General features: G+C 41.9%; 1 protein-coding gene across 3 annotated transcripts in view; it reads right to left on the bottom strand.

The window, feature by feature from the left end:
- Positions 1-12,958, bottom strand: part of MAP3K13 (mitogen-activated protein kinase kinase kinase 13) — a 140,188-nt gene that overhangs the window by 109,469 nt on the left and 17,761 nt on the right. The window contains exon 3 of one of the 3 annotated variants that reach the window (XM_043492736.1): positions 2,891-2,981. The exons of the other annotated variants lie outside the window; for them this stretch is intronic. The gene's annotated coding sequence lies outside the window, so the exon portion shown is untranslated. The remainder of the gene's footprint in view (positions 1-2,890; positions 2,982-12,958) is intronic. 3 annotated transcript variants of the gene reach the window in all.

Here is a 12,958-nt window from a genome sequence, read left to right as displayed (position 1 = left end):
ATCACATCCAGCTCTTTGTAGAGCCGGCAGCTCATGGGCGCAGCACTGGAGTGGCGGTTTGCCTCTCGCGCCTTGTGGTAGGTGTTCCGCAGCTCCTTCACTTTGACCCTGCATTTCAATGTGTCCCAGTCATGGCCCCTTTCTGTCATACATCTAGAAATCTGTCCATAGATATCACAATTCCGATGGCTGGAGTGCAGCTGGGACTACACAGTCTCCTCTCCCCAAATATCGATGAGATTCAGCACTCAGCATTGCTCCAAGCAGGGGATTGCCTGGTGCATGGAGCAGGCATGGTCTCCTAGAAAGATGTGCTGAGATCACTGCATGCATCACCAAGCAAACAGGAAGGGGACTTCCAAATTTGCAAAGGAATGTATGGGGTGAGGCTGACCGTTGGTCACCTGAGGGCAGGGCAGTAGAGCTCCAACCAATGGCCAGAGAGGTGAGAACAGGCATTGTGGGACACCTCCCGGAGGCCAATCACAGCGCCGTAATCACCACGGTGTCTACACTGGCACCGCAGCGCTGTAGCCCCGGTGCAGAAATCTCTACGCCTCTCGTCGGAGTGTTTTGTTTTTTAAGAAAAGCGCTGCTCTGCGCAGTTTCTGTACACTGCAGTGTGTACACCTCAGGAGTTACAGTGCTCAAAGCTGCTTTACTGCGCACAAGCTTGCCAGTGTAGACAGGGCCTGAGATAAACCAGATTTTACTTCCTACAGTAGTGTACCTACTCTAGCTGGAAGGAATTTTACTTAAGAATTATAAAAAGCTATGAGATGGTATCACTATAATTTGGGTTACTGTATTAACTGCAATGAGGAGTTTGCAAATGGAGTTTCTTGAAAATGAAAATTAGAATCAGAATAAAATACTCAGAATGTATACTACTATATTTTAAGGGACTCATTTGGATTAGATGGAATTTTAGAAAGGTCTGTAACAAATTATTTTAAATATAAATATCAACGTAGGTTTTTATCTAAAAATGTCAAGAATCTGAATGGCCCAATGAAAAATTAAAGTTGTTAATCAATGGAAAGAATAGGCGATTACAGTACACCACACCCTTAAGTGTCTCAAGAGGGAAAATGGAGTATATAGATCAAGCTTTATTTTCCTGCTCCACAAAACATAAACCCTCAGAGATGAAACAAAAATACAAAAGTAAGATTAATGTTAAATTAAATAAAAGCATTATAATAATAAGGAACAAATGACTGATAGTTTCAATATAGTGCTAAATACAGTTAAAAAGACAGCCCAGGCACATGGAAAATTAAGAGCAGTAGACCGTAAAGATATTCTTAAAAACAATGGAGGATATAAATTCTGGAAAGTGGCAACATGCCATTATAATTTTTTTTACATAAACATCAATGCTTTTCTAGAACAGATTTTAAACAGTCAGTCCAGAACTGGTCTGACTCTTAGTTAAGAGCCACAGGCACCCTAAAAGAGAGAATATATCAGGGTCTTCATCACTTATACCGGTATGTCAGTTAAACCTGCACCCTAGCCTACCAATGCTTCTGTTTTATGGTTTACCCTTTACTTTACACATGCCTCTTTTAAACCTCATTCCAGCAAGGTGCTGAAAATCTCCAATGCCCATTCAAGCTAGTGGGAGTTAAGCGCACTCAACAACTCACATGATTCAGTTAAGCACAAAAGCATACACTTTGTAAACAAATTTATGTTTATTAAATATCTTAATAATGTGCATATATAGTAACCAATGTCACGAACTAACATTTGGGTTAATTCCAAGCCCTACAGACTGGAACCAAAAAAGCCAAAACACATTCTATAGAGGCCAATGCAAAACGCTTGCTGACTGACTGCATTTTTTTAATTCCCTTTTGGAATTAAGAGAAATTCTTTCACTCTAGCATTTCTTGTCCTAATAAAATATCTTAAGAACTGTTATTACTGTCCGAGTTAAAATACCATCCCCTGAAAACATGACTTAAAGGAATGGGAAATCAAGAGAGTCACATGAGACAAATCTTTGGTGAAATCCTGGCTCTACTGAAGTCAATAAGTTGCTACCAATGACTTATAGATTCATAGATACTAAGGTCAGAAGGGACCATTCTGATCATCTAGTCCGACCTCCTGCACAGCGCAGGCCACAGAATCTCACCCACCCACTCCTATGAAAAACCTCACCCATGTCTGAGCTATTGAAGTCCTTAAATCATGGTTCAAAGACTTCAAGGAGCAGAGAAGCCTCCCTCAAGTCAACCATGCCCCATGCTACAGAGGAAGGCGAAAAACCTCCAGGGCCTCTCCAATCTGCCCTGGAGGAAAATTCCTTCCCGACCCCAAATATGGCAATCAGCTAAACCCTGAGCATATGGGCAAGATTCACCAGCCAGATACCCAGGAAAGAATTTTCTATAGTAACTCAGATCCCATCCATCTAATATCCCATCTCAGGGGATTTGGCCTATTTACCTTGAATATTTAAAGGTCAATTACTTACCAAAATCCCATTATCCCATCATACCATCTCCTCCATAAACTTATCGAGTAGAATCTTAAAGCCAGATAGATCTTTTGCCCCCACTGCTTCCCTTGGAAGGCTATTCCAAAACTTCACTCCTCTGATGGTTAAAAACCTTCGTCTGATTTCAAGTCTAAACTTCCTGGTGGCCAGTTTATACCCATTTGTTCTTGTGTCCACATTGGTGCTGAGGTTAAATAATTCCTCTCCCTCTCCTGTATTTATCCCTCTGACTTCTACCAGGGCCATGATTTCTCGCATGTCCAGTTTTAGATCCCTAAATAATTCTATCTTTCCAACAAGACTACGAACATAATTTCATATTCACAATACCACACCCAAGTTCCAAACAAAATATTCTATGTAAAAAGAAATACTTACAATACAGGGACAGGCTGCATAGACAGCAAAACTACCAGTTGCGGTTGATTTCTTCACAGAGTAAACTTTGTCCTCAGCCAGGCTGTCGTGCCTGGATTGGTATAACATTTCTACACATTAATTTGGCCTGGGGAGTTTCTATCTAACTGAGTAAGGTGGGAGGGTTTGTTATTTTAACTCGTGGCTGATAACAGCTTATCAGCAACTTCTCAAAGGTCGAGTTCAACACATTTGCAGAGCGAGAGATGCAAAGAAAATACCAAATAAGCCTGTGAATCCCAGAATTCTTTCTTCCCCTTAGGGTGGGCCCTTATGAATCTCCAGGATCCCCCGCTTTTCCCCACACTCCAAGACTCTATTCTGCAGTCACAGTCCTTCTGAGAAAGGCAATATGCAGCTCTCTTCAAAGGCAATGAGCCCACCCTTGAAGATGGCTTTAGCTGCCAGGAGGAGGAAGCAACATGAAATGCTTCCTTCCAAAGGAGGAGCTTGTTGTGTTTGCTGCATTCCCAGCTTCTGCCAATCCAGGTACTAAGATGAAATTCTGAACTCTGACCCAGCATGGCAATGTAACTGTGTCACCACCAGTCTTTCAACCAGAGTTCCATGTCAGCCCCGATTTTTTTTTTTAAAGTATGCATTTAATACCTAATACAGCTCTTACTGAAATTAATGGGAGTCCTTCCACTGGTTTAGTGCATGCTGGACTAGGTCCTTAAGCAGAGTTCGTTATCCACTACATTTTAGGGTGCCTAACTGATGTAAAGGTATTTTTTAGCCATATAAAATTGATGAATAGAGAGGTTCTGCTGAAAATGCCTGGATAGGGACACTTGGGTTCCCAGGGATAGCATCTGCAGAACCTACTGTCTCCAGCAGTCCACCCAACTTTGACTTTGTTAACCTTTAGGATGTGGACCAAGGTTACATCTTGTTGAAGTCTTCTGTTGATTTTAGACCATCAGCTGGTTGAAAACTATAGAGAGGTATTTAAATTGTTTTTAATATTAAACCTTTGTAGATGTCATATCTAGTTGAATTTAATTTTCATTATATGCCCAGATACCACAGCAATGAGTGCATAAACGATTAAACAAGCCAACAGGAGGAAAAAAAAAAAAAAGGCCACAGATACCCCCTTGCCCTCTTTCTCCTCCACCTCCAGTTCTTGAGATCTAATTCTTAGTAGCTGGTTTGAGTCGGGCTCAAGACTCCATATCAAAGCGGCCTTGGATGATTTTCAGCACTTTAACAGATGAACGCATTACTACAAAAGATACCCACCCGAAATGGACTGACACCATCAGAAGTTATTTCATGCTGGTGTATCTGTCAGAAAACAAGCTAAACTCATGAGAATTCATTTCCTGATGAGTCAATTCCTGCTTGGGATACCTATATAAACTGTGGAGTGGTACTTTAAAGCTGGTTTTGTTGCAGATGAATTTTTTTGCACCACAAGCTTCACACCAAAATTTTTTTTTTTGGTAAATCATCAATAAACTGATAATCAGTTCATGGTCATCAAAAGTTTGTTTTGCAACTTGTCTCCATCACAAAATAATGCTGTACATATATGAATCCCTTTCATAAGTAATCTGCAAAGAACAGGCCAATCAGCCTCACTTCAGTCCCTAGAAAAATCATGGAGCAGGTCCTCAAGGAATCAATTCTGAAGCACTTAGAGGAGAGGAAAGTGATCAGGAACAGTAAGCATGGATTCAACAAGGGCAAGTCATGCCTGACTAAGCTAACTGCCTTCTATGACAAAATAACTGGCTCTGTGGATGAGGGGAAAGCAGTGAACGTGTTGTTCCTTGACTTTAGCAAAGCTTTTGATACAGTCTCCCACAGCATTCTTTCCAGCAAGTTAAAGAAGTATGGGCTGGATGAATTGACTATAAGGTGGATAGAAATCTGGCTAGATCATTGGGCTCCACAGGTAGTGATCAATGGCTCCATGTCTAGTTGGCAGCTGGTATCAAGTGGAGTGCCCAAAGGGTTGGTCCTGGGGCTGGTTTTGATCAATATCTTCATTAATGATCTGAAGGATGGAGTGGATTGGACCCTCAGCAGGTTTGCAGATGACACTAAACTGGGAGGAGAGGTAGATAAGCTGGAGGGTAGGGATAGGATACAGAGGGACCTAGACAAATTAGAGGATTGGGTCAAAAGAAATCTGATGAGGTTCAACAAGGACAAGTGCAGAGTCTTGCACTTAGGATGGAAGAATCCCATGAACGGCTACAGACTAGGGACTGAGTTGCTAGGCAGGAGTTCTGCACAAAAGGACCTAGGGGTTACAGTGGACGAGAAGCTGGATATGAGTCAACAGTGTGCCCTTGTTGCCAAGAAGGCTAACGGCATTTTGGGCTGTATAAGTAGGAGCTTTGCCAGCAGATCGAGGGACATGATCATTCCCCTCTATTTGGCATTGATGAGGCCTCATCTAGAGTATTGTGTCCAGTTTTGGGCCCCACACTACAAGAAGGGTGTGGAAAAATTGGAAAGAGTCCAATGGAGGGCAACAAAAATGATTAGGAGGCTGGAGCACATGATTTATGAGGAGAGGCTGAGGGAACTGGGATTAGTTAGTCTGCAGAAGAGAAGAATGAGGGGGGATTTGATAGCTGCTTTCAACTACCTGAAAGGGGGTTCCAAAGAGGATGGATCTAGACTGTTCTCAGTGGTACCAGATGACAGAACAAGGAGTAATAGTCTCAAGTTGCAGTGGGGGAGGTTTAGGTTGGCTATTAGGAAAAATTTTTTCACTAGGAGGATAGTGAAGCACTGGAATGGGTTACCTAGAGAGGTGGTGGAATCTCCTTCCTTAGAGGTTTTTAAAGGTCAGGCTTGACAAAACTCTGGCTGGGATGATTTAGTTGGGAACTGGTCCTGCTTTGAGCAGGGGGTTGGACTAGATGACCTCCTGAGGTCCCTTCCAACCCTGAGATTCTATGATTCTCTCTTATTTGACCTAATTGGTGGCTAAACCCTTGAAGAGTGCTGCATCTTGCCTCTCTCAAGTGGACTTTAATTAGGTTTGCTGGATCTATTCATATCACTCTTACAAGAGCAAAAGGATTTTTCAAATTATTTTAATTTTATTAAAGGACTATCATTAGAAAAATATTGCAACAAACCTGATTTAAATTGACATTCTTGTACTTTATTTTTAAAAAGTAAAAAAACTACTAAGGTCTGTTTATAATTTAACAAAATAAAAAAATAGGTTCATTTACCCACTCTTTGGGATTCATAACACATCTAGCAAGCCAATCTTAATCAAACCATCATGTCTTTCTACCTGTCACAGGTAGGAAGCAGCATTTCATCATCCCACATAGCTTGGAAAATATCTGCAGTCTTAATCCCAGGTAACTGCTGAGCTTCAAAAGGCTGGTGGCAACTTTAAACCAGAGAGACAGAACTACAGACTTATTACTAATTCAACCTGGGTGAAGCTGCTCACCAGCAACTGCTGGGTGTCTCAATTAACAAATATTAGACATTTAGTATTTAGTACCTACAGCCCTATCTACTGTCACATTTCCTAAATGTTCTGACACCATTTCACTATCAACATGAATTAAGAAAGTTTAGTTTAAGCCTTTAGTTGTCAAAGGACTCAGGAACACATAATAAGCTTTGCTAGCCTGACACAGAAAAACAAAACTTATTACATGTCTGGAGAAAGCTGAAGCCCAAGGACAAAGATCTGACAACCCACTGTAATTCACAGGCCGACAAGGCAGTGACTTAATTAGAGGTCTAGATATGACTGTGAAGAGAGTGAGAATGCACGTGAGTGCGCAAACTTCCATGATTGCAGCCCTCTTGGATAGAGGGAACACTTTGTATATAAAGCCTGAAAAACGTCCAATGGAAGAAAATAATTTTTTTTATTCTGTAGAAGTCAAAAGAAATATTGTTTATTTTGCCTCTGCCGACAATAGATTAGTCCCGTTTTAGAGAATAATTACAGCACAAGCCACATCACCACAAGGAAAACAATATCTTCCATCCCTCCTCCTCAAAGGCTTTACTTACACTAAGGAAATTTAATGTGCCAACACGTTCCCCTTCCAGCATCATGCCTGCAACGTACAACAATGCTCCCAATAGGGCACAAGCAACCACAGTATCTTTTTAATTAGACTGGCTGAAGGCTAACTGTTATGTGGACCTGCACTGTGCCAATCTCCACTGGTGCAGCACAGTACTAGTGTAAATGAGGATCACTGGCATAAAAGCCCCAACAGTGCAAGTATTTCCTCCATTACCACCTCACCTGTTACTGCTTACATGACCTATCTGGTCTACCTTCTCCACTGACCAGGGGTCATGTTTGCTGGAAGCCAGTTACATGTACAAACAGCATTGCATACATTGGAGCTCCTTTGCACAATGTTTTATCAGCAATCAACTTGGATAGGTCATCTAGCCCAGTCCCCTGCACTGGGATAGGGGCAAGTATTTTCTAGCTCATCCCTGACAGGTGTTTGTCTAACCTGTTCTTTAAAATCTAAGATGGAGTTTCCACAACCTCCCTAGATAATTTGTTCCAGTGCTTAACTACCCTTACAGTTCGGAAGCTTTTCCTAAGGTCTAATCTAAATCTCCCTTCCTGTAATTAAAGCCCACTACTTGTCCTGTACTCAATGGATAAGAAGAACAATTTATTAACCTCCTCTTTAAAACAACCTTTTATGTCTTGAAGACTGTTACATCCCCCCCTCAGTCTTCTCGTCTCCAGACTAAACAAACCCAATTTTTTTAATCTTTCCTCACAAGTAATGTTTTCTAGACCTTTAAATCATTTTTGTTGCTGTCCTCTGGACTTTCTCCAATTTGACCACATCTTTTTTGAAGTGTGGTGCCCAGAATGGGACACAGTACTCCAGCTGAGGCCTTATCAGTGATGAGTAGAGTGGAAGAATTGTGTCTCATGTATGGCTCAGACTCCACAAAATGATGTTCATTTTTTGCAACGATACTATATCATGGACTCATATTTAGTTTGTGATCCACTATGACCCCCAGATCCTTTTCTGCAGTACTCCTTCCTAGTCCGTCATTTCCGATTTTAAGAACATAAGAATATACGACTGGCCAGACCAATGGTCCATCTAGCCCAGTATCCTGTCTTCTGACAGTGGCCAAGACAAAATGCTTCAGAGGGAATGAACAAACAGGACAATTACTAAGAGATCCATCCACTGTCGTCCAGTCCCACCCAGCATCTGGCAGTCAGAGGCTTTGGGACACCCAGAGCAAGCAGTTGCATCCTGACCATTTTAGTTGATAGCCATATCCTCCATGAACTTAACTAATTCTTTTTTAAACCCAGTTATACTTTTGGCCTTCACAGCATCCCCTGGCAACAAGTTCCATAGGTTGACTGTGCAGCATGTGAAAAAGTACTTCCTTTTGTTTGTTTTAAACCTGCTGCCTATTAATTTCATTGGGTGATCCCTGGTTCACTCTAAGGAATGTTTTCCAATCCTTTCTTCATTCTTGTGGTTCTTCTCTAAACCCTCTACAATTTATCAATACCCTTCTTGACTTGTGGACACCAGAATTGGATACAGGATTCCAGCAACAGTCACCCCAGCGCCAAATACAGAGGCAAATTAACCGCTCTACTCCTACTCAAGATTTCTTTGTTTATGCATCCCAGGATTGCATTAGCACTTTTGGCCACAGTATTGAATGAGGAGCTCCTGTTCACCATGACGCTAAATCTTTTTCAGAGTCATTGATTCCCAGGATAGAGTTGCCCATCCTGGAAGAATGGCCTACATTCTTTTGTTTCAAGAGGTTTATATTTACAGTTAGCCACATTGAAACATATATTGTTCACTTGCACCCAGTTTACCAAGCAATCCAATTGCTCTGTATCAGTGACCTAGCCTTTTCTTTATTTACCACTCCCCCAATTTGTGTTATCTGCAAACTTTATCAGCGATGATTATGTTTTCTTCCAGTTCATTAATAAAAATGTTAATTAACATTAGACCAAGGACTGATTCCTGCAGGACCCCACTAGAAACACACTCGCTAAATGATGTTTCCCCATTTACAATTATATTTTGAGACCTATCACTTAGCTAGTGTCATTGTTTTGTGTAGAGATTCACAAGGCCTTGCTGGAACCTCAGGATCTGTTTATGGAGCTCTAATACCAAGACGTGGCAGCACAGATGGTGCTCATGCTGGTTCCGCAGGAGGAGGAGGGACCCTCTCCACTAGGTATGCTGGGGGCGGGGGGTATTTTGCTTTTTTAACAGGTACTGACAAGGGCTGATTTGCAGGCTGGGGGCACAGAGGAAGAATTTTCTAGGTTTGTATGTTAGCAATTTTTAGAAGGGCAGATATAACTTCATTCAAGGGCACAAATGTTCTTCCCAATCCAGTCTGCACAGATCCCCGCCCCCACACATACACTTTTTTTGTTTATTGGGGGGTTTTTAAAGGTCAAACACTTCTCTGTGTTTATATTATTGAAGGCAAGTCAAGGAAGTGCACCTTGCACTTGGAGTGAAAAATAGGGAGGTTTGGGATGGTTCTTACTTCCTGAAAGAATTTGTCCCACAGTCTGGAACCAGACCCTTAAAAAGCTTTCTGCTGCACAGAGGAGCACAACATGCCATTGCACCTGAGGAGCAGAAATATCAACCACAGTCTTTATCCCAGAGCTTTAGGCCCTTTTAAATATCCTGGCTCCAGGCCACTGAGTGTCTTGAAAATAAGGACCAAGGCCTTAAACTTGATTCTATATTCTATGGGGAGCCAGTACACAGAGGGAGGGGTGGATTTGGTGTGCTCAGACTAACCCATGTAGCTGAGGAGATGTGCTGCAGCATTCTGTACTAGTTGGAGTTTCCTAAATGCTGAAGTCTTCATGCTTGGGTATATCACACTGCTGTCGTCAAGATGGGAGGTAACAGAGGCATGAATATCTGAGGTCAGATAATCATCCACGAGGATGGGACTGAGTTTCCTGCCTGATAGGCAACATTACTTGCAGATATGGATACATAAAAGCCCCTCACCAGGCCACTCAGTTCAATTTCTCCATAATCACTCCAGGAGAGAGAGTAAAACTGCCATAAAAAAAATCAAGGGGAAATTCATTTCACTAAGAAAGGATTCCTTGCAGGAGTTCTGTCGAAGTACAGAAGAGGATACATCTGCTCTATTCTGAGGAGGCAGAAAGACTGGAAAAGAAGCTACTGGTTCAAATATACCCAACAAGGAAGATCTGTCCCCATGAGTTAAAATTGTTCAACACAGAAGATCCATAGCAGGATAAATATATTTATCATTACACTGTGTGTTCCTGCCTTGAAGCTCTTCAGCTGATGAGATGAGATGATGTGAAAGAACACGGGCAAAACTAAAAGAACTTAGGAAAACACACTGCTGCATAAGGCATCCTTATCTTCTTAAATGACAAATTTAAGACACAAGAAGAAAGTATATTAACTTTTAATACACCTGTTAACTGTTCATTTCCTTTTAAGAGGCTGCTACAGCACACTAGATAACATAGTAGGATGAAGGCTGTATACCCGCAAACAAAGTTCAAAAGATAGTGCCTCAAATATAGGCTCAACCAGCTTAGAAAAACACTGAAGAATAAGATCATCCTAGGACTGGAAAGAGAAGAGGAGGTGAGTGGAGGAACTGGAGGATAAGTAAGGAGAAGAGTGAGTGCTGCAAGCCACTTGCTGATCAAGAGCAGCATGGCAGGCACACACAAGGAAGGGCAATGCCCATGGAGAACCATAGGAGAAGAACATATATAGAAATGAGACGAGAAATAAAACAGCATTCAAAGGCTGCTGGCGTGCAAGGGCCTGTGACCAGAGTGTGATGTGTCATTCTATATTCTTTATGAAAATATGCTTATGACATGAATATGACATAACAGATCTATTTTACGCAAGATGGCTCACGTGAGAGATATCATTGGAAAGGTTATGATTTACTGAATGCAATTATCCAATTTGTATGCCTGTATCACTTCTGTATCTAAAGTTAGGAATAGTGACAATGTATCTGTATTTCAACTATGCTACTTTGGGCAACGTCCACTGCCAATACTTCAGGTGGAACAATGGAAAAGCCAGACATATCGATGGCCCATCATCAGGGACAATAGACTGTGAAATGGACTTGGCCTTCCTGTAGACGCTTCATACTGCCACTGACTCATGGATGCTGTGATACTACATAGTCAGGTAGTCTTGTCACCTGATACTAAAACATTATTTGGGACTTCTTGTAACTTTCCACTACAAGGGGGTCAAGTTTGGGAACCAAAGGAGCCCCACCTTATGTAAATCCTATTTAAGGGTGAAGAGGAAGGCAAGCAGGACTCCTCCTCTCCATGGCTGTCTGCCCAAGAAGAAAGATTGCAAAAGCCACCTGAAGGGAAGGCAAGCAGGGAATCCAGACTGAAACAGGGGTCTAGTCTGAAAAGCAATATAACTGGAACTCTGAACCACAGAAACTTTGCAACCTGCCTGCAATATCTAGGGTGAGAAATACTATTTGTAACCAATTTCTTTAGTGAAACTAGGTTAGTTTGCGTGCTTGATTTCATTTGTTTAGTAATCTGCTTTGTTCTGTTTGTTACCCCTTTTACCACGTAAAATCTGCCCTTCATAGTTAATAAACTTTGTTTTGTTTATTATTAAACCCAGTTTCTCTCATTTCTAACTGTGGAGGCAAGAAGCATGCACACTTCTCTCCACATTGGGGGAGGAGTGAATTTCATAATATATCTTTGGGTCTGCACTCCAAGGGAGGTGGACATCTGAGGGCTGGAGCAAGTCCCTTAAACTGAGTATTCCCAGAGCTGATCTGCAGCTGGGTGTGGTCCTGCCTGTGTGCGTTAGGGGAGGTTTTAAGAGCTTGGCTCAGCAAGACATGTTAAAGGGGGCCCATGCTGTCAGAACAGGTAGACTCAGTGGTATCTCAGCACATCAGGTGGCTTCCCAAGGGGTCCAGCCCATCACAACTGAGTTGTTAAAAACAGATGAAAGTTCAGTTGACCTGTTATATAAAACTATTGATAAAATAAGTGAAAGATGGAGCCAAAGAAACTAGTACAAACAAAACATGTTTAAACTAAAAGAACAGATTAGGGGTTTGCAGGGATTCTGGTAAGGTCACAAAATTGCTATGGCAACAAATCAAAATGGCAGTAAAATGACAGGAGAAGGTGGTGCACTGTTGGAGCATATCTGGCAGAAGTCCCATGTCCAGGCTGACTTATTCCATTATAATTTTGTTCACTCCTCCTTCACCTCTGCCATCTTCCTAGCTAAAAACCTCTTCTTCTCCACCTTAATTGGATCCCATGTCTTCAATCCCAGCCACCTTTTGGCCATCTTTGATTCACTCCTCAAATCCTCCTCCTTTCCTGCCTCCACATTTTTCTTTGCATAGGCTCTAAACAAATTTTTTCCAAGAGAAAAGTGACTAAATATCACATGATCTTTCTCCCTTGGCACACCCACCATTCCCCCTTCTTGTCTTACTTCCTTGTCACATGCAGAAATTTCTCATCTGCTGTCTTCTTCTAATTCCTCTATTTGCTGCAGTGACCCCATTCCATCTTCTAATCTCCCTTACACCCAGTCTCATACCCTCACTTACTCCTCTCCTTAACTGCTCACTCTCCTCTTGCTCTTTCCCCTCATAATGCAAGCATGCTTTAGTGTCTCCTATCTTAAAAAATAACCACCCTGGACCCCACTTGCCTCTCCAGCTACCACCATATCTCCCTTCCATCTCTAGGCTCATTGAATACGTTGTCTACATCGCTGTTTGGAGTTCTGCTTGTACAATCCGTCACACATCCCTTGCACTCCACTGAAACTGCTCTTGCCAAAATCTCTCTTTACCTCTTCATAGACAAAGCTCAGACCCAGTACTCCATTCTTATCCTCTGTGACCTGATAGCCACCTTCAACATCACTGACCATGCTCCTCCTCTTGAAATTCTGTCTTCCATTTAGCTACCATTAACCTGTCCTCTCCTTGTTCTCCTCATAC

This window comes from Dermochelys coriacea, chromosome 9 (genome assembly GCF_009764565.3).
Source record: "Dermochelys coriacea isolate rDerCor1 chromosome 9, rDerCor1.pri.v4, whole genome shotgun sequence".
Lineage (NCBI taxonomy): Eukaryota > Metazoa > Chordata > Testudines > Dermochelyidae > Dermochelys > Dermochelys coriacea.
This window is presented reverse-complemented; position numbering and strand designations above follow the sequence as displayed.